This window comes from Lycium barbarum, chromosome 11, assembly GCF_019175385.1.
Source record: "Lycium barbarum isolate Lr01 chromosome 11, ASM1917538v2, whole genome shotgun sequence".
Classification (NCBI taxonomy): Eukaryota; Viridiplantae; Streptophyta; class Magnoliopsida; order Solanales; family Solanaceae; genus Lycium; species Lycium barbarum.
In genome coordinates this window covers 94043152-94062467 of record NC_083347.1, presented here as the reverse complement: position 1 = coordinate 94062467, position 19316 = coordinate 94043152, and the positions used below count along the sequence as shown (strand labels likewise).

At 42.4% G+C, this 19316-nt stretch overlaps 43 non-coding genes and 1 pseudogene across 43 annotated transcripts; all 44 read right to left on the bottom strand.

Annotated features, from left to right (window-relative positions):
• Positions 1-1394: 1394 nt before the first annotated feature.
• Positions 1395-1514, bottom strand: LOC132620817 (5S ribosomal RNA). The gene has a single exon (XR_009575244.1). It is a non-coding gene; the product is annotated as a 5S ribosomal RNA (ribosomal RNA).
• A 273-nt stretch (positions 1515-1787) lies between these two features.
• On the bottom strand, positions 1788-1906 carry LOC132620749 (5S ribosomal RNA). Its single transcript, XR_009575179.1, has one exon. It is a non-coding gene; the product is annotated as a 5S ribosomal RNA (ribosomal RNA).
• A 275-nt stretch (positions 1907-2181) lies between these two features.
• LOC132620748 (5S ribosomal RNA) lies at positions 2182-2300 on the bottom strand. The gene has a single exon (XR_009575178.1). It is a non-coding gene; the product is annotated as a 5S ribosomal RNA (ribosomal RNA).
• A 940-nt stretch (positions 2301-3240) lies between these two features.
• Positions 3241-3359, bottom strand: LOC132620746 (5S ribosomal RNA). The gene has a single exon (XR_009575176.1). It is a non-coding gene; the product is annotated as a 5S ribosomal RNA (ribosomal RNA).
• Positions 3360-3633: 274 nt separating this feature from the next.
• On the bottom strand, positions 3634-3752 carry LOC132620745 (5S ribosomal RNA). Its single transcript, XR_009575175.1, has one exon. It is a non-coding gene; the product is annotated as a 5S ribosomal RNA (ribosomal RNA).
• A 272-nt stretch (positions 3753-4024) lies between these two features.
• On the bottom strand, positions 4025-4143 carry LOC132620744 (5S ribosomal RNA). The gene has a single exon (XR_009575174.1). It is a non-coding gene; the product is annotated as a 5S ribosomal RNA (ribosomal RNA).
• A 272-nt stretch (positions 4144-4415) lies between these two features.
• Positions 4416-4534, bottom strand: LOC132620743 (5S ribosomal RNA). The gene has a single exon (XR_009575173.1). It is a non-coding gene; the product is annotated as a 5S ribosomal RNA (ribosomal RNA).
• Positions 4535-4806: 272 nt separating this feature from the next.
• Positions 4807-4925, bottom strand: LOC132620742 (5S ribosomal RNA). The gene has a single exon (XR_009575172.1). It is a non-coding gene; the product is annotated as a 5S ribosomal RNA (ribosomal RNA).
• A 271-nt stretch (positions 4926-5196) lies between these two features.
• LOC132620741 (5S ribosomal RNA) lies at positions 5197-5315 on the bottom strand. Its single transcript, XR_009575171.1, has one exon. It is a non-coding gene; the product is annotated as a 5S ribosomal RNA (ribosomal RNA).
• A 271-nt stretch (positions 5316-5586) lies between these two features.
• LOC132620740 (5S ribosomal RNA) lies at positions 5587-5705 on the bottom strand. Its single transcript, XR_009575170.1, has one exon. It is a non-coding gene; the product is annotated as a 5S ribosomal RNA (ribosomal RNA).
• Positions 5706-5978: 273 nt separating this feature from the next.
• On the bottom strand, positions 5979-6097 carry LOC132620738 (5S ribosomal RNA). Its single transcript, XR_009575168.1, has one exon. It is a non-coding gene; the product is annotated as a 5S ribosomal RNA (ribosomal RNA).
• Positions 6098-6369: 272 nt separating this feature from the next.
• LOC132620725 (5S ribosomal RNA) lies at positions 6370-6488 on the bottom strand. Its single transcript, XR_009575157.1, has one exon. It is a non-coding gene; the product is annotated as a 5S ribosomal RNA (ribosomal RNA).
• A 272-nt stretch (positions 6489-6760) lies between these two features.
• Positions 6761-6883, bottom strand: LOC132620829 (5S ribosomal RNA). The gene has a single exon (XR_009575256.1). It is a non-coding gene; the product is annotated as a 5S ribosomal RNA (ribosomal RNA).
• A 271-nt stretch (positions 6884-7154) lies between these two features.
• Positions 7155-7273, bottom strand: LOC132620714 (5S ribosomal RNA). The gene has a single exon (XR_009575146.1). It is a non-coding gene; the product is annotated as a 5S ribosomal RNA (ribosomal RNA).
• Positions 7274-7545: 272 nt separating this feature from the next.
• Positions 7546-7664, bottom strand: LOC132620701 (5S ribosomal RNA). The gene has a single exon (XR_009575134.1). It is a non-coding gene; the product is annotated as a 5S ribosomal RNA (ribosomal RNA).
• Positions 7665-7916: 252 nt separating this feature from the next.
• On the bottom strand, positions 7917-8035 carry LOC132620689 (5S ribosomal RNA). The gene has a single exon (XR_009575127.1). It is a non-coding gene; the product is annotated as a 5S ribosomal RNA (ribosomal RNA).
• Positions 8036-8306: 271 nt separating this feature from the next.
• Positions 8307-8425, bottom strand: LOC132620684 (5S ribosomal RNA). The gene has a single exon (XR_009575121.1). It is a non-coding gene; the product is annotated as a 5S ribosomal RNA (ribosomal RNA).
• A 271-nt stretch (positions 8426-8696) lies between these two features.
• On the bottom strand, positions 8697-8815 carry LOC132620673 (5S ribosomal RNA). The gene has a single exon (XR_009575110.1). It is a non-coding gene; the product is annotated as a 5S ribosomal RNA (ribosomal RNA).
• A 273-nt stretch (positions 8816-9088) lies between these two features.
• LOC132620661 (5S ribosomal RNA) lies at positions 9089-9207 on the bottom strand. Its single transcript, XR_009575097.1, has one exon. It is a non-coding gene; the product is annotated as a 5S ribosomal RNA (ribosomal RNA).
• Positions 9208-9479: 272 nt separating this feature from the next.
• LOC132620968 (5S ribosomal RNA) lies at positions 9480-9599 on the bottom strand (annotated as a pseudogene).
• Positions 9600-9834: 235 nt separating this feature from the next.
• LOC132620649 (5S ribosomal RNA) lies at positions 9835-9953 on the bottom strand. The gene has a single exon (XR_009575086.1). It is a non-coding gene; the product is annotated as a 5S ribosomal RNA (ribosomal RNA).
• A 272-nt stretch (positions 9954-10225) lies between these two features.
• LOC132620637 (5S ribosomal RNA) lies at positions 10226-10344 on the bottom strand. Its single transcript, XR_009575074.1, has one exon. It is a non-coding gene; the product is annotated as a 5S ribosomal RNA (ribosomal RNA).
• Positions 10345-10615: 271 nt separating this feature from the next.
• On the bottom strand, positions 10616-10734 carry LOC132620624 (5S ribosomal RNA). Its single transcript, XR_009575064.1, has one exon. It is a non-coding gene; the product is annotated as a 5S ribosomal RNA (ribosomal RNA).
• Positions 10735-11005: 271 nt separating this feature from the next.
• Positions 11006-11124, bottom strand: LOC132620613 (5S ribosomal RNA). Its single transcript, XR_009575054.1, has one exon. It is a non-coding gene; the product is annotated as a 5S ribosomal RNA (ribosomal RNA).
• Positions 11125-11396: 272 nt separating this feature from the next.
• On the bottom strand, positions 11397-11515 carry LOC132620601 (5S ribosomal RNA). The gene has a single exon (XR_009575042.1). It is a non-coding gene; the product is annotated as a 5S ribosomal RNA (ribosomal RNA).
• A 271-nt stretch (positions 11516-11786) lies between these two features.
• Positions 11787-11905, bottom strand: LOC132620588 (5S ribosomal RNA). The gene has a single exon (XR_009575032.1). It is a non-coding gene; the product is annotated as a 5S ribosomal RNA (ribosomal RNA).
• Positions 11906-12177: 272 nt separating this feature from the next.
• On the bottom strand, positions 12178-12296 carry LOC132620576 (5S ribosomal RNA). The gene has a single exon (XR_009575019.1). It is a non-coding gene; the product is annotated as a 5S ribosomal RNA (ribosomal RNA).
• Positions 12297-12568: 272 nt separating this feature from the next.
• Positions 12569-12687, bottom strand: LOC132620564 (5S ribosomal RNA). The gene has a single exon (XR_009575007.1). It is a non-coding gene; the product is annotated as a 5S ribosomal RNA (ribosomal RNA).
• Positions 12688-12960: 273 nt separating this feature from the next.
• LOC132620552 (5S ribosomal RNA) lies at positions 12961-13079 on the bottom strand. The gene has a single exon (XR_009574996.1). It is a non-coding gene; the product is annotated as a 5S ribosomal RNA (ribosomal RNA).
• A 271-nt stretch (positions 13080-13350) lies between these two features.
• Positions 13351-13469, bottom strand: LOC132620540 (5S ribosomal RNA). The gene has a single exon (XR_009574986.1). It is a non-coding gene; the product is annotated as a 5S ribosomal RNA (ribosomal RNA).
• A 271-nt stretch (positions 13470-13740) lies between these two features.
• On the bottom strand, positions 13741-13859 carry LOC132620528 (5S ribosomal RNA). The gene has a single exon (XR_009574975.1). It is a non-coding gene; the product is annotated as a 5S ribosomal RNA (ribosomal RNA).
• A 270-nt stretch (positions 13860-14129) lies between these two features.
• LOC132620520 (5S ribosomal RNA) lies at positions 14130-14248 on the bottom strand. Its single transcript, XR_009574971.1, has one exon. It is a non-coding gene; the product is annotated as a 5S ribosomal RNA (ribosomal RNA).
• Positions 14249-14521: 273 nt separating this feature from the next.
• LOC132620519 (5S ribosomal RNA) lies at positions 14522-14640 on the bottom strand. Its single transcript, XR_009574970.1, has one exon. It is a non-coding gene; the product is annotated as a 5S ribosomal RNA (ribosomal RNA).
• A 272-nt stretch (positions 14641-14912) lies between these two features.
• Positions 14913-15031, bottom strand: LOC132620518 (5S ribosomal RNA). The gene has a single exon (XR_009574969.1). It is a non-coding gene; the product is annotated as a 5S ribosomal RNA (ribosomal RNA).
• A 271-nt stretch (positions 15032-15302) lies between these two features.
• On the bottom strand, positions 15303-15421 carry LOC132620517 (5S ribosomal RNA). The gene has a single exon (XR_009574968.1). It is a non-coding gene; the product is annotated as a 5S ribosomal RNA (ribosomal RNA).
• A 272-nt stretch (positions 15422-15693) lies between these two features.
• On the bottom strand, positions 15694-15812 carry LOC132620765 (5S ribosomal RNA). Its single transcript, XR_009575194.1, has one exon. It is a non-coding gene; the product is annotated as a 5S ribosomal RNA (ribosomal RNA).
• A 273-nt stretch (positions 15813-16085) lies between these two features.
• On the bottom strand, positions 16086-16204 carry LOC132620786 (5S ribosomal RNA). Its single transcript, XR_009575215.1, has one exon. It is a non-coding gene; the product is annotated as a 5S ribosomal RNA (ribosomal RNA).
• A 269-nt stretch (positions 16205-16473) lies between these two features.
• Positions 16474-16592, bottom strand: LOC132620827 (5S ribosomal RNA). The gene has a single exon (XR_009575254.1). It is a non-coding gene; the product is annotated as a 5S ribosomal RNA (ribosomal RNA).
• A 273-nt stretch (positions 16593-16865) lies between these two features.
• Positions 16866-16984, bottom strand: LOC132620816 (5S ribosomal RNA). Its single transcript, XR_009575243.1, has one exon. It is a non-coding gene; the product is annotated as a 5S ribosomal RNA (ribosomal RNA).
• A 268-nt stretch (positions 16985-17252) lies between these two features.
• On the bottom strand, positions 17253-17371 carry LOC132620856 (5S ribosomal RNA). The gene has a single exon (XR_009575282.1). It is a non-coding gene; the product is annotated as a 5S ribosomal RNA (ribosomal RNA).
• A 273-nt stretch (positions 17372-17644) lies between these two features.
• LOC132620839 (5S ribosomal RNA) lies at positions 17645-17763 on the bottom strand. The gene has a single exon (XR_009575265.1). It is a non-coding gene; the product is annotated as a 5S ribosomal RNA (ribosomal RNA).
• Positions 17764-18031: 268 nt separating this feature from the next.
• Positions 18032-18150, bottom strand: LOC132620775 (5S ribosomal RNA). Its single transcript, XR_009575204.1, has one exon. It is a non-coding gene; the product is annotated as a 5S ribosomal RNA (ribosomal RNA).
• Positions 18151-18703: 553 nt separating this feature from the next.
• LOC132620789 (5S ribosomal RNA) lies at positions 18704-18822 on the bottom strand. Its single transcript, XR_009575218.1, has one exon. It is a non-coding gene; the product is annotated as a 5S ribosomal RNA (ribosomal RNA).
• Positions 18823-19090: 268 nt separating this feature from the next.
• LOC132620798 (5S ribosomal RNA) lies at positions 19091-19209 on the bottom strand. The gene has a single exon (XR_009575226.1). It is a non-coding gene; the product is annotated as a 5S ribosomal RNA (ribosomal RNA).
• Between the last annotated feature and the right edge of the window lie 107 nt (positions 19210-19316).

Here is a 19316-nt window from a genome sequence, read left to right as displayed (position 1 = left end):
AGCAAAACTTCGGGTCGTTGTTTTAGTGGTTGAAAAGTGCTCGAAGTCCATTTTTGTTTGAAGACCTGTTATCATTAGCTTAAAGTTTTTTATTATTAGGGTTTAGATTTAAGTGTGTTATTTTTTAATGCTTAACTTTATTTCGAATATGTTGCGGTCTTTTTAAAGTAAGATATATTATTAAAACATGCACCATGCACCCAACCAAGACAAGGCATGATTCAAAAAAAAAGTGCTCGATTATCAGTGATGTTTGATGTGGCATGACCTTAAGTAGTTATATAAATTGATAAGATAAAATTATCAAATAATGAGTATAGGGAAAAAAGTAGTTGTATATAATTAAAAGCGACAAAAGGAGGGATGCAACACGAGGACTTCCCAGGGGGTCACCCATCCTAGTACTACTTTGTAGTTTTATTTGTATAAATTTCTTGTGAAAGTGTCGTCAATAAATTCAAATTTTCACCACATAAAACCTATTGAATGATCCTTCCCACTACAACCTTTCCCTCAGTATTCTGATTTTTATCATAATCATAAACTTTTGGTCTTTATATAAACTCTCTTATCTTTTAGTATTAATTAAATATTATTCATAATTGATAGTAATATCATTGCAAACGACATTATGATAAGTCAATTGAAAAGTCTAACCTTTACTGCGTAATTCTGGGTGTCTTTTTTTTTCACAATTTTTCAATACTTCCGCCATTGATTAATCATGCTTCGAGACTTCGGAACTTCAATATTTTATGTAGAATCCAACTTATTTTTGTGCGATTAATAAGGTAGGCTCAATACATCAAGGATAAGCAAAACGTCGGGTCGTTGTTTTAGTGGTTGAAAAGTGCTCGAAGTCCATTTTTGTTTGAAGACCAATTGTCATTAGCTTAATGTTTTTTATTATTAGGGTTTAGATTTAAGTGTGTTATTTTTTAATGCTTAACTTTATTTCGAATATATTGCAATCTTTTTAAAGTAAGATATATTATTAAAACATGCACCATGCACCCAACCAAGACAAGGCATGATTCAAAACAAAAGTGCTCGATTATCAGTGATGTTTGATGTGGCATGACCTTAAGTAGTTATATAAATTGATAAGATAAAATTATCAAATAATGAGTATAGGGAAAAAAGTAGTTGTAAATTGGTAAAAATTTAAACGGTCATAACTTTGCGCTCGCACGTCCGATTTACGCGATTTGTTTTTGATTTTGCGTATTTTTGCGAGATCTAGCCTCCCAAGGCGGTTTGGCCGAGCTGATTTTTGAAAAAAACACCTGTTATCCCATTCTATTTCAATTTTGCTCCAAATTGGTGCACAATTTGCATTCATCTTTAGTAAAAATCTAGTGATAAAAAATATATAATTAAAAGCGACAAATGGAGGGATGCAACACGAGAACTTCCCAGGGGGGTCACCCATCCTAGTACTACTCTCGCCCAAGCACGCTTTACTTCGGAGTTCTGATGGGATCCGGTGCATTAGTGCTGGTATGATCGCATCCGTTATTCCTAGCGCTCTAAATTCTATAAAGCCCTTTAAACGGTCATAACATTGCGCTCGCACGTCCGATTTACGCGATTTTTTTTTTATTTTGCGTATTTTTGCGAGATCTAGCCGCCCAAACTGCCGCAAGGCGGTTTGGCCGAGCCGATTTTCGAAAAAACACCTGTTATCGCATTCAATTTCAATATTTCTCCAAATTGGTGCACAATTTTCATTCATCTTCAGTAAAAATCTAGTGATAAAAAATATTTAGTTAAAAGCGACAAAAGGAGGGATGCAACACGAGGACTTCCCAGGGGGTCACCCATCCTAGTACTACTCTCGCCCAAGCACGCTTAACTTCGGAGTTCTGATGGGATCCGGTGCGTTAGTGCTGGTATGATCGCATCCGTTATTCCTAGCGCTCTAAATTCTATAAAGCCCTTTAAACGGTCATAACATTGCGCTCGCACGTCCGATTTACGCGATTTTTTTTTTATTTTGCGTATTTTTGCGAGATCTAGCCGCCCAAACTGCCGCAAGGCGGTTTGGCCGAGCCGATTTTCGAAAAAACACCTGTTATCGCATTCAATTTCAATATTTCTCCAAATTGGTGCGCACAATTTTCATTCATCTTCAGTAAAAATCTAGTGATAAAAAATATTTAGTTAAAAGCGACAAAAGGAGGGATGCAACACGAGGACTTCCCAGGGGGTCACCCATCCTAGTACTACTCTCGCCCAAGCACGCTTAACTTCGGAGTTCTGATGGGATCCGGTGCGTTAGTGCTGGTATGATCGCATCCGTTATTCCTAGCGCTCTAAATTCTATAAAGCCCTTTTAAACGGTCATAACATTGCGCTCGCACGTCCGATTTACGCGATTTTTTTTTTATTTTGCGTATTTACTGCCGCAAGGCGGTTTGGCCGAGCCGATTTTCGAAAAAACACCTGTTATCGCATTCAATTTCAATATTTCTCCAAATTGGTGCACAATTTTCATTCATCTTCAGTAAAAATCTAGTGATAAAAAATATTTAGTTAAAAGCGACAAAAGGAGGGATGCAACACGAGGACTTCCCAGGGGGTCACCCATCCTAGTACTACTTTGTAGTTTTATTTGTATAAATTTCTTGTGAAAGTGTCGTCAATTAATTCAAATTTTCACCACATAAAACCTATTGAATGATCCTTCCCACTACAACCTTTCCCTCAGTATTCTGATTTTTATCATAATCATAAACTTTTGGTCTTTATATAAACTCTCTTATCTTTTAGTATTAATTAAATATTATTCATAATTGATAGTAATATCATTGCAAACGACATTATGATAAGTCAATTGAAAATTCTAACCTTTACTGCGTAATTCTGGGTGTCTTTTTTTTTCACAATTTTTCCATACTTCTGCCATTGATTAATCATGCTTCGAGACTTCGGAACTTCAATATTTTATGTAGAATCCAACTTATTTTTGTGCGATTAATAAGGTAGGCTCAATACATCAAGGATAAGCAAAACTTCGGGTCGTTGTTTTAGTGGTTGAAAAGTGCTCGAAGTCCTTTTTTGTTTGAAGACCAGTTGTCATTAGCTTAACTGCGCAAGGCGGTTTGGCCGAGCCGATTTTCGAAAAAACACCTGTTATCGCATTCAATTTCAATATTTCTCCAAATTGGTGCACAATTTTCATTCATCTTCAGTAAAAATCTAGTGATAAAAAATATTTAGTTAAAAGCGACAAAAGGAGGGATGCAACACGAGGACTTCCCAGGGGGTCACCCATCCTAGTACTACTCTCGCCCAAGCACGCTTAACTTCGGAGTTCTGATGGGATCCGGTGCGTTAGTGCTGGTATGATCGCATCCGTTATTCCTAGCGCTCTAAATTCTATAAAGCCCTTTAAACGGTCATAACATTGCGCTCGCACGTCCGATTTACGCGATTTTTTTTTTTATTTTGCGTATTTTTGCGGGATCTAGCCGCCCAAACTGCCGCAAGGCGGTTTGGCCGAGCCGATTTTCGAAAAAACACCTGTTATCGCATTCAATTTCAATATTTCTCCAAATTGGTGCACAATTTTCATTCATCTTCAGTAAAAATCTAGTGATAAAAAATATTTAGTTAAAAGCGACAAAAGGAGGGATGCAACACGAGGACTTCCCAGGGGGTCACCCATCCTAGTACTACTCTCGCCCAAGCACGCTTAACTTCGGAGTTCTGATGGGATCCGGTGCGTTAGTGCTGGTATGATCGCATCCGTCATTCCTAGCGCTCTAAATTCTATAAAGCCCTTTAAACGGTCATAACATTGCGCTCGCACGTCCGATTTACGCGATTTTTTTTTTATTTTGCGTATTTTTGCGAGATCTAGCCGCCCAAACTGCCGCAAGGCGGTTTGGCCGAGCCGATTTTCGAAAAAACACCTGTTATCGCATTCAATTTCAATATTTCTCCAAATTGGTGCACAATTTTCATTCATCTTCAGTAAAAATCTAGTGATAAAAATATTTAGTTAAAAGCGACAAAAGGAGGGATGCAACACGAGGACTTCCCAGGGGGTCACCCATCCTAGTACTACTCTCGCCCAAGCACGCTTAACTTCGGAGTTCTGATGGGATCCGGTGCGTTAGTGCTGGTATGATCGCATCCGTCATTCCTAGCGCTCTAAATTCTATAAAGCCCTTTAAACGGTCATAACATTGCGCTCGCACGTCCGATTTACGCGATTTTTTTTTTATTTTGCGTATTTTGCGAGATCTAGCCGCCCAAACTGCCGCAAGGCGGTTTGGCCGAGCCGATTTTCGAAAAAACACCTGTTATCGCATTCAATTTCAATATTTCTCCAAATTGGTGCACAATTTTCATTCATCTTCAGTAAAAATCTAGCGATAAAAAATATTTAGTTAAAAGCGACAAAAGGAGGGATGCAACACGAGGACTTCCCAGGGGGTCACCCATCCTAGTACTACTCTCGCCCAAGCACGCTTAACTTCGGAGTTCTGATGGGATCCGGTGCGTTAGTGCTGGTATGATCGCATCCGTCATTCCTAGCGCTCTAAATTCTATAAAGCCCTTTAAACGGTCATAACATTGCGCTCGCACGTCCGATTTACGCGATTTTTTTTTTATTTTGCGTATTTTGCGAGATCTAGCCGCCCAAAGTGCCGCAAGGCGGTTTGGCCGAGCCGATTTTCGAAAAAACACCTGTTATCGCATTCAATTTCAATATTTCTCCAAATTGGTGCACAATTTTCATTCATCTTCAGTAAAAATCTAGCGATAAAAAATATTTAGTTAAAAGCGACAAAAGGAGGGATGCAACACGAGGACTTCCCAGGGGGTCACCCATCCTAGTACTACTCTCGCCCAAGCACGCTTAACTTCGGAGTTCTGATGGGATCCGGTGCGTTAGTGCTGGTATGATCGCATCCGTCATTCCTAGCGCTCTAAATTCTATAAAGCCCTTTAAACGGTCATAACATTGCGCTCGCACGTCCGATTTACGCGATTTTTTTTTATTTTGCGTATTTTGCGAGATCTAGCCGCCCAAAGTGCCGCAAGGCGGTTTGGCCGAGCCGATTTTCGAAAAAACACCTGTTATCGCATTCAATTTCAATATTTCTCCAAATTGGTGCACAATTTTCATTCATCTTCAGTAAAAATCTAGGGATAAAAAATATTTAATTAAAAGCGACAAAAGGAGGGATGCAACACGAGGACTTCCCAGGGGGTCACCCATCCTAGTACTACTCTCGCCCAAGCACGCTTAACTTCGGAGTTCTGATGGGATCCGGTGCGTTAGTGCTGGTATGATCGCATCCGTTATTCCTAGCGCTCTAAATTCTATAAAGCCCTTTAAACGGTCATAACATTGCGCTCGCACGTCCGATTTACGCGATTTTTTTTTATTTTGCGTATTTTGCGAGATCTAGCCGCCCAAACTGCCGCAAGGCGGTTTGGCCGAGCCGATTTTCGAAAAAACACCTGTTATCGCATTCAATTTCAATATTTCTCCAAATTGGTGCACAATTTTCATTCATCTTCAGTAAAAATCTAGTGATAAAAAATATTTAGTTAAAAGCGACAAAAGGAGGGATGCAACACGAGGACTTCCCAGGGGGTCACCCATCCTAGTACTACTCTCGCCCAAGCACGCTTAACTTCGGAGTTCTGATGGGATCCGGTGCGTTAGTGCTGGTATGATCGCATCCGTTATTCCTAGCGCTCTAAATTCTATAAAGCCCTTTAAACGGTCATAACATTGCGCTCGCACGTCCGATTTACGCGATTTTTTTTTGATTTTGCGTATTTTTGCGGGATCTAGCCGCCCAAACTGCCGCAAGGCGGTTTGGCCGAGCCGATTTTCGAAAAAACACCTGTTATCGCATTCAATTTCAATATTTCTCCAAATTGGTGCACAATTTTCATTCATCTTCAGTAAAAATCTAGCGATAAAAAATATTTAGTTAAAAGCGACAAAAGGAGGGATGCAACACGAGGACTTCCCAGGGGGTCACCCATCCTAGTACTACTCTCGCCCAAGCACGCTTAACTTCGGAGTTCTGATGGGATCCGGTGCGTTAGTGCTGGTATGATCGCATCCGTCATTCCTAGCGCTCTAAATTCTATAAAGCCCTTTAAACGGTCATAACATTGCGCTCGCACGTCCGATTTACGCGATTTTTTTTTATTTTGCGTATTTTGCGAGATCTAGCCGCCCAAAGCTGCCGCAAGGCGGTTTGGCCGAGCCGATTTTCGAAAAAACACCTGTTATCGCATTCAATTTCAATATTTCTCCAAATTGGTGCACAATTTTCATTCATCTTCAGTAAAAATCTAGCGATAAAAAATATTTAGTTAAAAGCGACAAAAGGAGGGATGCAACACGAGGACTTCCCAGGGGGTCACCCATCCTAGTACTACTCTCGCCCAAGCACGCTTAACTTCGGAGTTCTGATGGGATCCGGTGCGTTAGTGCTGGTATGATCGCATCCGTTATTCCTAGCGCTCTAAATTCTATAAAGCCCTTTAAACGGTCATAACATTGCGCTCGCACGTCCGATTTACGCGATTTTTTTTTATTTTGCGTATTTTTGCGAGATCTAGCCGCCCAAACTGCCGCAAGGCGGTTTGGCCGAGCCGATTTTCGAAAAAACACCTGTTATCGCATTCAATTTCAATATTTCTCCAAATTGGTGCACAATTTTCATTCATCTTCAGTAAAAATCTAGTGATAAAAAATATTTAGTTAAAAGCGACAAAAGGAGGGATGCAACACGAGGACTTCCCAGGGGGTCACCCATCCTAGTACTACTCTCGCCCAAGCACGCTTAACTTCGGAGTTCTGATGGGATCCGGTGCGTTAGTGAGTGCTGGTATGATCGCATCCGTCATTCCTAGCGCTCTAAATTCTATAAAGCCCTTTAAACGGTCATAACATTGCGCTCGCACGTCCGATTTACGCGATTTTTTTTTATTTTGCGTATTTTGCGAGATCTAGCCGCCCAAACTGCCGCAAGGCGGTTTGGCCGAGCCGATTTTCGAAAAAACACCTGTTATCGCATTCAATTTCAATATTTCTCCAAATTGGTGCACAATTTTCATTCATCTTCAGTAAAAATCTAGCGATAAAAAATATTTAAGTTAAAGCGACAAAAGGAGGGATGCAACACGAGGACTTCCCAGGGGGTCACCCATCCTAGTACTACTCTCGCCCAAGCACGCTTAACTTCGGAGTTCTGATGGGATCCGGTGCGTTAGTGCTGGTATGATCGCATCCGTTATTCCTAGCGCTCTAAATTCTATAAAGCCCTTTAAACGGTCATAACATTGCGCTCGCACGTCCGATTTACGCGATTTTTTTTTATTTTGCGTATTTTTGCGAGATCTAGCCGCCCAAACTGCCGCAAGGCGGTTTGGCCGAGCCGATTTTCGAAAAAACACCTGTTATCGCATTCAATTTCAATATTTCTCCAAATTGGTGCACAATTTTCATTCATCTTCAGTAAAAATCTAGCGATAAAAAATATTTAGTTAAAAGCGACAAAAGGAGGGATGCAACACGAGGACTTCCCAGGGGGTCACCCATCCTAGTACTACTCTCGCCCAAGCACGCTTAACTTCGGAGTTCTGATGGGATCCGGTGCGTTAGTGCTGGTATGATCGCATCCGTTATTCCTAGCGCTCTAAATTCTATAAAGCCCTTTAAACGGTCATAACATTGCGCTCGCACGTCCGATTTACGCGATTTTTTTTTTATTTTGCGTATTTACTGCCGCAAGGCGGTTTGGCCGAGCCGATTTTCGAAAAAACACCTGTTATCGCATTCAATTTCAATATTTCTCCAAATTGGTGCACAATTTTCATTCATCTTCAGTAAAAATCTAGTGATAAAAAATATTTAGTTAAAAGCGACAAAAGGAGGGATGCAACACGAGGACTTCCCAGGGGGTCACCCATCCTAGTACTACTCTCGCCCAAGCACGCTTAACTTCGGAGTTCTGATGGGATCCGGTGCGTTAGTGCTGGTATGATCGCATCCGTTATTCCTAGCGCTCTAAATTCTATAAAGCCCTTTAAACGGTCATAACATTGCGCTCGCACGTCCGATTTACGCGATTTTTTTTTATTTTGCGTATTTTGCGAGATCTAGCCGCCCAAACTGCCGCAAGGCGGTTTGGCCGAGCCGATTTTCGAAAAAACACCTGTTATCGCATTCAATTTCAATATTTCTCCAAATTGGTGCACAATTTTCATTCATCTTCAGTAAAAATCTAGCGATAAAAAATATTTAGTTAAAAGCGACAAAAGGAGGGATGCAACACGAGGACTTCCCAGGGGGTCACCCATCCTAGTACTACTCTCGCCCAAGCACGCTTAACTTCGGAGTTCTGATGGGATCCGGTGCGTTAGTGCTGGTATGATCGCATCCGTTATTCCTAGCGCTCTAAATTCTATAAAGCCCTTTAAACGGTCATAACATTGCGCTCGCACGTCCGATTTACGCGATTTTTTTTTATTTTGCGTATTTTGCGAGATCTAGCCGCCCAAACTGCCGCAAGGCGGTTTGGCCGAGCCGATTTTCGAAAAAACACCTGTTATCGCATTCAATTTCAATATTTCTCCAAATTGGTGCACAATTTTCATTCATCTTCAGTAAAAATCTAGCGATAAAAAATATTTAGTTAAAAGCGACAAAAGGAGGGATGCAACACGAGGACTTCCCAGGGGGTCACCCATCCTAGTACTACTCTCGCCCAAGCACGCTTAACTTCGGAGTTCTGATGGGATCCGGTGCGTTAGTGCTGGTATGATCGCATCCGTTATTCCTAGCGCTCTAAATTCTATAAAGCCCTTTAAACGGTCATAACATTGCGCTCGCACGTCCGATTTACGCGATTTTTTTTTGATTTTGCGTATTTTTGCGGGATCTAGCCGCCCAAACTGCCGCAAGGCGGTTTGGCCGAGCCGATTTTCGAAAAAACACCTGTTATCGCATTCAATTTCAATATTTCTCCAAATTGGTGCACAATTTTCATTCATCTTCAGTAAAAATCTAGTGATAAAAAATATTTAGTTAAAAGCGACAAAAGGAGGGATGCAACACGAGGACTTCCCAGGGGGTCACCCATCCTAGTACTACTCTCGCCCAAGCACGCTTAACTTCGGAGTTCTGATGGGATCCGGTGCGTTAGTGCTGGTATGATCGCATCCGTTATTCCTAGCGCTCTAAATTCTATAAAGCCCTTTAAACGGTCATAACATTGCGCTCGCACGTCCGATTTACGCGATTTTTTTTTGATTTTGCGTATTTTGCGAGATCTAGCCGCCCAAAGTGCCGCAAGGCGGTTTGGCCGAGCCGATTTTCGAAAAAACACCTGTTATCGCATTCAATTTCAATATTTCTCCAAATTGGTGCACAATTTTCATTCATCTTCAGTAAAAATCTAGTGATAAAAAATATTTAGTTAAAAGCGACAAAAGGAGGGATGCAACACGAGGACTTCCCAGGGGGTCACCCATCCTAGTACTACTCTCGCCCAAGCACGCTTAACTTCGGAGTTCTGATGGGATCCGGAGCGCTCTAAATTCTATAAAGCCCTTTAAACGGTCATAACATTGCGCTCGCACGTCCGATTTACGCGATTTTTTTTTGATTTTGCGTATTTTGCGAGATCTAGCCGCCCAAACTGCCGCAAGGCGGTTTGGCCGAGCCGATTTTCGAAAAAACACCTGTTATCGCATTCAATTTCAATATTTCTCCAAATTGGTGCACAATTTTCATTCATCTTCAGTAAAAATCTAGTGATAAAAAATATTTAGTTAAAAGCGACAAAAGGAGGGATGCAACACGAGGACTTCCCAGGGGGTCACCCATCCTAGTACTACTCTCGCCCAAGCACGCTTAACTTCGGAGTTCTGATGGGATCCGGTGCGTTAGTGCTGGTATGATCGCATCCGTCATTCCTAGCGCTCTAAATTCTATAAAGCCCTTTAAACGGTCATAACATTGCGCTCGCACGTCCGATTTACGCGATTTTTTTTTTATTTTGCGTATTTTGCGAGATCTAGCCGCCCAAACTGCCGCAAGGCGGTTTGGCCGAGCCGATTTTCGAAAAAACACCTGTTATCGCATTCAATTTCAATATTTCTCCAAATTGGTGCACAATTTTCATTCATCTTCAGTAAAAATCTAGGGATAAAAAATATTTAATTAAAAGCGACAAAAGGAGGGATGCAACACGAGGACTTCCCAGGGGGTCACCCATCCTAGTACTACTCTCGCCCAAGCACGCTTAACTTCGGAGTTCTGATGGGATCCGGTGCGTTAGTGCTGGTATGATCGCATCCGTCATTCCTAGCGCTCTAAATTCTATAAAGCCCTTTAAACGGTCATAACATTGCGCTCGCACGTCCGATTTACGCGATTTTTTTTTATTTTGCGTATTTTGCGAGATCTAGCCGCCCAAACTGCCGCAAGGCGGTTTGGCCGAGCCGATTTTCGAAAAAACACCTGTTATCGCATTCAATTTCAATATTTCTCCAAATTGGTGCACAATTTTCATTCATCTTCAGTAAAAATCTAGCGATAAAAAATATTTAGTTAAAAGCGACAAAAGGAGGGATGCAACACGAGGACTTCCCAGGGGGTCACCCATCCTAGTACTACTCTCGCCCAAGCACGCTTAACTTCGGAGTTCTGATGGGATCCGGTGCGTTAGTGCTGGTATGATCGCATCCGTCATTCCTAGCGCTCTAAATTCTATAAAGCCCTTTAAACGGTCATAACATTGCGCTCGCACGTCCGATTTACGCGATTTTTTTTTATTTTGCGTATTTTGCGAGATCTAGCCGCCCAAACTGCCGCAAGGCGGTTTGGCCGAGCCGATTTTCGAAAAAACACCTGTTATCGCATTCAATTTCAATATTTCTCCAAATTGGTGCACAATTTTCATTCATCTTCAGTAAAAATCTAGGGATAAAAAATATTTAATTAAAAGCGACAAAAGGAGGGATGCAACACGAGGACTTCCCAGGGGGTCACCCATCCTAGTACTACTCTCGCCCAAGCACGCTTAACTTCGGAGTTCTGATGGGATCCGGTGCGTTAGTGCTGGTATGATCGCATCCGTTATTCCTAGCGCTCTAAATTCTATAAAGCCCTTTAAACGGTCATAACATTGCGCTCGCACGTCCGATTTACGCGATTTTTTTTTGATTTTGCGTATTTTGCGAGATCTAGCCGCCCAAACTGCCGCAAGGCGGTTTGGCCGAGCCGATTTTCGAAAAAACACCTGTTATCGCATTCAATTTCAATATTTCTCCAAATTGGTGCACAATTTTCATTCATCTTCAGTAAAAATCTAGCGATAAAAAATATTTAGTTAAAAGCGACAAAAGGAGGGATGCAACACGAGGACTTCCCAGGGGGTCACCCATCCTAGTACTACTCTCGCCCAAGCACGCTTAACTTCGGAGTTCTGATGGGATCCGGTGCGTTAGTGCTGGTATGATCGCATCCGTTATTCCTAGCGCTCTAAATTCTATAAAGCCCTTTAAACGGTCATAACATTGCGCTCGCACGTCCGATTTACGCGATTTTTTTTTATTTTGCGTATTTTGCGAGATCTAGCCGCCCAAACTGCCGCAAGGCGGTTTGGCCGAGCCGATTTTCGAAAAAACACCTGTTATCGCATTCAATTTCAATATTTCTCCAAATTGGTGCACAATTTTCATTCATCTTCAGTAAAAATCTAGCGATAAAAAATATTTAGTTAAAAGCGACAAAAGGAGGGATGCAACACGAGGACTTCCCAGGGGGTCACCCATCCTAGTACTACTCTCGCCCAAGCACGCTTAACTTCGGAGTTCTGATGGGATCCGGTGCGTTAGTGCTGGTATGATCGCATCCGTCATTCCTAGCGCTCTAAATTCTATAAAGCCCTTTAAACGGTCATAACATTGCGCTCGCACGTCCGATTTACGCGATTTTTTTTTATTTTGCGTATTTTGCGAGATCTAGCCGCCCAAAGCTGCCGCAAGGCGGTTTGGCCGAGCCGATTTTCGAAAAAACACCTGTTATCGCATTCAATTTCAATATTTCTCCAAATTGGTGCACAATTTTCATTCATCTTCAGTAAAAATCTAGCGATAAAAAATATTTAGTTAAAAGCGACAAAAGGAGGGATGCAACACGAGGACTTCCCAGGGGGTCACCCATCCTAGTACTACTCTCGCCCAAGCACGCTTAACTTCGGAGTTCTGATGGGATCCGGTGCGTTAGTGCTGGTATGATCGCATCCGTCATTCCTAGCGCTCTAAATTCTATAAAGCCCTTTAAACGGTCATAACATTGCGCTCGCACGTCCGATTTACGCGATTTTTTTTTATTTTGCGTATTTTGCGAGATCTAGCCGCCCAAAGCTGCCGCAAGGCGGTTTGGCCGAGCCGATTTTCGAAAAAACACCTGTTATCGCATTCAATTTCAATATTTCTCCAAATTGGTGCACAATTTTCATTCATCTTCAGTAAAAATCTAGCGATAAAAAATATTTAGTTAAAAGCGACAAAAGGAGGGATGCAACACGAGGACTTCCCAGGGGGTCACCCATCCTAGTACTACTCTCGCCCAAGCACGCTTAACTTCGGAGTTCTGATGGGATCCGGTGCGTTAGTGCTGGTATGATCGCATCCGTCATTCCTAGCGCTCTAAATTCTATAAAGCCCTTTAAACGGTCATAACATTGCGCTCGCACGTCCGATTTACGCGATTTTTTTTTTGATTTTGCGTATTTTGCGAGATCTAGCCGCCCAAAGTGCCGCAAGGCGGTTTGGCCGAGCCGATTTTCGAAAAAACACCTGTTATCGCATTCAATTTCAATATTTCTCCAAATTGGTGCACAATTTTCATTCATCTTCAGTAAAAATCTAGTGATAAAAAATATTTAGTTAAAAGCGACAAAAGGAGGGATGCAACACGAGGACTTCCCAGGGGGTCACCCATCCTAGTACTACTCTCGCCCAAGCACGCTTAACTTCGGAGTTCTGATGGGATCCGGTGCGTTAGTGCTGGTATGATCGCATCCGTTATTCCTAGCGCTCTAAATTCTATAAAGCCCTTTAAACGGTCATAACATTGCGCTCGCACGTCCGATTTACGCGATTTTTTTTTATTTTGCGTATTTTGCGAGATCTAGCCGCCCAAACTGCCGCAAGGCGGTTTGGCCGAGCCGATTTTCGAAAAAACACCTGTTATCGCATTCAATTTCAATATTTCTCCAAATTGGTGCACAATTTTCATTCATCTTCAGTAAAAATCTAGTGATAAAAAATATTTAGTTAAAAGCGACAAAAGGAGGGATGCAACACGAGGACTTCCCAGGGGGTCACCCATCCTAGTACTACTCTCGCCCAAGCACGCTTAACTTCGGAGTTCTGATGGGATCCGGTGCGTTAGTGCTGGTATGATCGCATCCGTTATTCCTAGCGCTCTAAATTCTATAAAGCCCTTTAAACGGTCATAACATTGCGCTCGCACGTCCGATTTACGCGATTTTTTTTTATTTTGCGTATTTTGCGAGATCTAGCCGCCCAAAGTGCCGCAAGGCGGTTTGGCCGAGCCGATTTTCGAAAAAACACCTGTTATCGCATTCAATTTCAATATTTCTCCAAATTGGTGCACAATTTTCATTCATCTTCAGTAAAAATCTAGCGATAAAAAATATTTAGTTAAAAGCGACAAAAGGAGGGATGCAACACGAGGACTTCCCAGGGGGTCACCCATCCTAGTACTACTCTCGCCCAAGCACGCTTAACTTCGGAGTTCTGATGGGATCCGGTGCGTTAGTGCTGGTATGATCGCATCCGTCATTCCTAGCGCTCTAAATTCTATAAAGCCCTTTAAACGGTCATAACATTGCGCTCGCACGTCCGATTTACGCGATTTTTTTTTTTTTACGTATTTTGCGAGATCTAGCCGCCCAAAGTGCCGCAAGGCGGTTTGGCCGAGCCGATTTTCGAAAAAACACCTGTTATCGCATTCAATTTCAATATTTCTCCAAATTGGTGCACAATTTTCATTCATCTTCAGTAAAAATCTAGCGATAAAAAATATTTAGTTAAAAGCGACAAAAGGAGGGATGCAACACGAGGACTTCCCAGGGGGTCACCCATCCTAGTACTACTCTCGCCCAAGCACGCTTAACTTCGGAGTTCTGATGGGATCCGGTGCGTTAGTGCTGGTATGATCGCATCCGTCATTCCTAGCGCTCTAAATTCTATAAAGCCCTTTAAACGGTCATAACATTGCGCTCGCACGTCCGATTTACGCGATTTTTTTTTTGATTTTGCGTATTTTGCGAGATCTAGCCGCCCAAAGTGCCGCAAGGCGGTTTGGCCGAGCCGATTTTCGAAAAAACACCTGTTATCGCATTCAATTTCAATATTTCTCCAAATTGGTGCACAATTTTCATTCATCTTCAGTAAAAATCTAGTGATAAAAAATATTTAGTTAAAAGCGACAAAAGGAGGGATGCAACACGAGGACTTCCCAGGGGGTCACCCATCCTAGTACTACTCTCGCCCAAGCACGCTTAACTTCGGAGTTCTGATGGGATCCGGTGCGTTAGTGCTGGTATGATCGCATCCGTTATTCCTAGCGCTCTAAATTCTATAAAGCCCTTTAAACGGTCATAACATTGCGCTCGCACGTCCGATTTACGCGATTTTTTTTTGATTTTGCGTATTTTGCGAGATCTAGCCGCCCAAAGTGCCGCAAGGCGGTTTGGCCGAGCCGATTTTCGAAAAAACACCTGTTATCGCATTCAATTTCAATATTTCTCCAAATTGGTGCACAATTTTCATTCATCTTCAGTAAAAATCTAGTGATAAAAAATATTTAGTTAAAAGCGACAAAAGGAGGGATGCAACACGAGGACTTCCCAGGGGGTCACCCATCCTAGTACTACTCTCGCCCAAGCACGCTTAACTTCGGAGTTCTGATGGGATCCGGTGCGTTAGTGCTGGTATGATCGCATCCGTTATTCCTAGCGCTCTAAATTCTATAAAGCCCTTTAAACGGTCATAACATTGCGCTCGCACGTCCGATTTACGCGATTTTTTTTTATTTTGCGTATTTTGCGAGATCTAGCCGCCCAAAGTGCCGCAAGGCGGTTTGGCCGAGCCGATTTTCGAAAAAACACCTGTTATCGCATTCAATTTCAATATTTCTCCAAATTGGTGCACAATTTTCATTCATCTTCAGTAAAAATCTAGGGATAAAAAATATTTAATTAAAAGCGACAAAAGGAGGGATGCAACACGAGGACTTCCCAGGGGGTCACCCATCCTAGTACTACTCTCGCCCAAGCACGCTTAACTTCGGAGTTCTGATGGGATCCGGTGCGTTAGTGCTGGTATGATCGCATCCGTCATTCCTAGCGCTCTAAATTCTATAAAGCCCTTTAAACGGTCATAACATTGCGCTCGCACGTCCGATTTACGCGATTTTTTTTTTATTTTGCGTATTTTGCGAGATCTAGCCGCCCAAACTGCCGCAAGGCGGTTTGGCCGAGCCGATTTTCGAAAAAACACCTGTTATCGCATTCAATTTCAATATTTCTCCAAATTGGTGCACAATTTTCATTCATCTTCAGTAAAAATCTAGGGATAAAAAATATTTAATTAAAAGCGACAAAAGGAGGGATGCAACACGAGCACTTCCCAGGGGGTCACCCATCCTAGTACTACTCTCGCCCAAGCACGCTTAACTTCGGAGTTCTGATGGGATCCGGTGCGTTAGTGCTGGTATGATCGCATCCGTCATTCCTAGCGCTCTAAATTCTATAAAGCCCTTTAAACGATCATAGCATTGCGCTCGCACGTCCGATTTACGCGATTTTTTTATTTATTTTGCGTATTTTGCTAGATCTAGCCGCCCAAAGTGCCGCAAGGCGGTTTGGCCGAGCCGATTTTCGAAACAACACCTGTTATCGCATTCAATTTCAATATTTCTCCAAATTGGTGCACAATTTTCATTCATCTTCAGTAAAAATCTAGCGATAAAAAATATTTAGTTAAAAGCGACAAAAGGAGGGATGCAACACGAGGACTTCCCAGGGGGTCACCCATCCTAGTACTACTCTCGCCCAAGCACGCTTAACTTCGGAGTTCTGATAGGATCCGGTGCGTTAGTGCTGGTATGATCGCATCCGTCATTCCTAGCGCTCTAAATTCTATAAAGCCCTTTAAAGGGTCATAAAATTGCGCTCGCACGTCCGATTTACGTTTTTTTTTTATTTAGCGTATTTTGCGAGATCTAGCCGCCCAAAGTGCCGCAATGCGGTTTGGCCGAGCCGATTTTCGAAAAAACACCTGTTATCGCATTCAATTTCAATATTTCTCCAAATTGGTGCACAATTTTCATTCATCTTCAGTAAAAATCTAGGGATAAAAAATATTTAATTAAAAGCGACAAAAGGAGGGATGCAACACGAGGACTTCCCAGGCGGTCACCCATCCTAGTACTTCCCTCGCCCAAGCACGCTTAACTTCGGAGTTCTGATGGGATCCGGTGCGTTAGTGTTGGTATGATCGCATTCATTATTCCTAGCGCTCTAAATTCTATAAAGTCCTTCAAACGGTCATAACATTGCGCTCGCACGTCCGATTTACGCGATTTGTTTTTTGATTTTGCGTATTTTGGGAGATCTAGCCGCCCAAAGTGCCGCAAGGCGGTTTGGCCGAGCCGATTTTTGAAAAAACACCTGTTGTCGCATTCAATTTCAATATTTCTCCAAATTGGTGCACAATTTTCATTCATCTTCAGTAAAACTCTAGCGATAAAAAATATTTAGTTAAAAGCGACAAAAGGAGGGATGCAACACGAGGACTTCCCAGGGGGTCACCCATCCTAGTACTACTCTCGCCCAAGCACGCTTAACTTCGGAGTTCTGATAGGATCCGGTGCGTTAGTGCTGGTATGATCGCATCTGTCATTCCTAGCGCTCTAAATTCTATAAAGCCCTTTAAAGGGTCATAACAATGCGCTCGCACGTCCGATTTACGTTTTTTTTTATTTAGCGTATTTTGCGAGATCTAGCCGCCCAAAGTGCCGCAATGCGGTTTGGCCGAGCCGATTTTTGAAAAAACATCTGTTATCGCATTCAATTTCAATATTTCTCCAAATTGGTGCACAATTTTCATTTATCTTCAGTAAAAATCTAGCGATAAAAAATATTTAGGTAAAAGCGACAAAAGGAGGGTTGCAACACGAGGACTTCCCACGGGGTCACCCATCCTAGTACTACTCTCGCCCAAGCACGCTTAAGTTCGGAGTTCTGATGGGATCCAGTGCGTTAGTGCTGGTATGATCGCATCCGTCATTCCTAGCGCTCTAAATTCTATAAAGCCCTTTAAACGATCATAGCATTGCGCTCGCACGTCCGATTTACGCGATTATTTTATTTATTTTGCGTATTTTGCGAGATCTAGCCGCCCAAAGTGCCGCAAGGCTGTTTGGCCGAGCCGATTTTTGAAAAAACACCTGTTATCGCATTCAATTTCAATATTTCTCCAAATTGGTGCACAATTTTCATTCATCTTCAGTAAAACTCTAGCGATAAAAAATATTTAGTTAAAAGCGACAAAAGGAGGGATGCAACACGAGGACTTCCCAGGGGGTCACCCATCCTAGTACTACTCTTGCCCAAGCACGTTTAACTTCGGAGTTCTGATAGGATCCGGTGCGTTAGTGCTGGTATGATCGCATCCGTCATTCCTGGCGCTCTAAATTCTATAAAGCCCTTTAAAGGGTCATAACAATGCGCTCGCACGTCCGATTTACGTTTTTTTTTATTTAGCGTATTTTGCGAGATCTAGCCGCCCAAAGTGCCGCAAGGCGGTTTGGCCGAGCCGATTTTCGAAAAAACACCTGTTATCGCATTCAATTTCAATATTTCTCCAAATTGGTGCACAATTTTCATTTATCTTCAGTAAAAATCTAGCGATAAAAAATATTTAGTTAAAAGCGACAAAAGGAGGGATGCAACACGAGGACTTCCCACGGGGTCACCCATCCTAGTACTACTCTCGCCCAAGCACGCTTAACTTCGGAGTTCTGATGGGATCCAGTGCGTTAGTGCTGGTATGATCGCATCCGTCATTCCTAGCGCTCTAAATTCTATAAAGCCCTTTAAACGATCATAACATTGCGCTCGCACGTCCGATTTACGCGATTTTTTTTTTTGATTTTGCGTATTTTGGGAGATCTAGCCGCCCAAAGTGCCGCAAGGCGGTTTGGCCGAGCCGATTTTTGAAAAAACACCTGTTGTCGCATTCAATTTCAATATTTCTCCAAATTGGTGCACAATTTTCATTCATCTTCAGTAAAAATCTAGCGATAAAAAATATTTAGTTAAAAGCGACAAAAGGAGGGATGCAACACGAGGACTTCCCAGGGGGTCACCCATCCTTCAAACGGTCATAACATTGCGCTCGCACGTCCGACTTACACGATTTGTTTTTTTATTTTGCGTATTTTGGGAGATCTAGCCGCCCAAAGTGCCGCAAGGCGGTTTGGCCGAGCCGATTTTTGAAAAAACACCTGTTGTCGCATTCAATTTCAATATTTCTCCAAATTGGTGCACAATTTTCATTCATCTTCAGTAAAAATCTAGCAATAAAAAATATTTAGTTAAAAGCGACAAAAGGAGGGATGCAACACGAGGACTTCCCAGGGGGTCACCCATCCTAGTACTACTCTCGCCCGAGCACGCTTAACTTCGGAGTTCTGATGCGATCCGGTGCGTTAGTGCTGGTATGATCGCATCCATCATTCCTAGCGCTCTAAATTCTCTAAAGCCCTTTAAAGGGTCATAACATTGCGCTCGCATGTCCGATTTACGTTTTTTTTTATTTTGCGTATTTTGCGAGATCTAGCCGCCCAAAGTGCCGCAAGGCGGTTTGGCCGAGCCGATTTTTGAAAAAACACCTGTTATCGCATTCAATTTCAATATTTCTCCAAATTGGTGCACAATTTTCATTCATCTTCAGTAAAAATCTAGGGATAAAAAATATTTAATTAAAAGCGACAAAAGGAGGGATGCAACACGAGGACTTCCCAGGGGGTCACCCATCCTAGTACTACTCTCGCCCAAGCACGCTTAACTTCAGAGTTCTGATGGGATCCGGTGCGTTAGTGCTGGTATGATCGCTTCCATCATTCCTAGCGCTCTAAATTCTATAAAGCCCTTTAAAAGGTCATAACATTGCGCTCGCACGTCCGATTTACGTTTTTTTTTTTATTTTGCGTATTTTGCGAGATC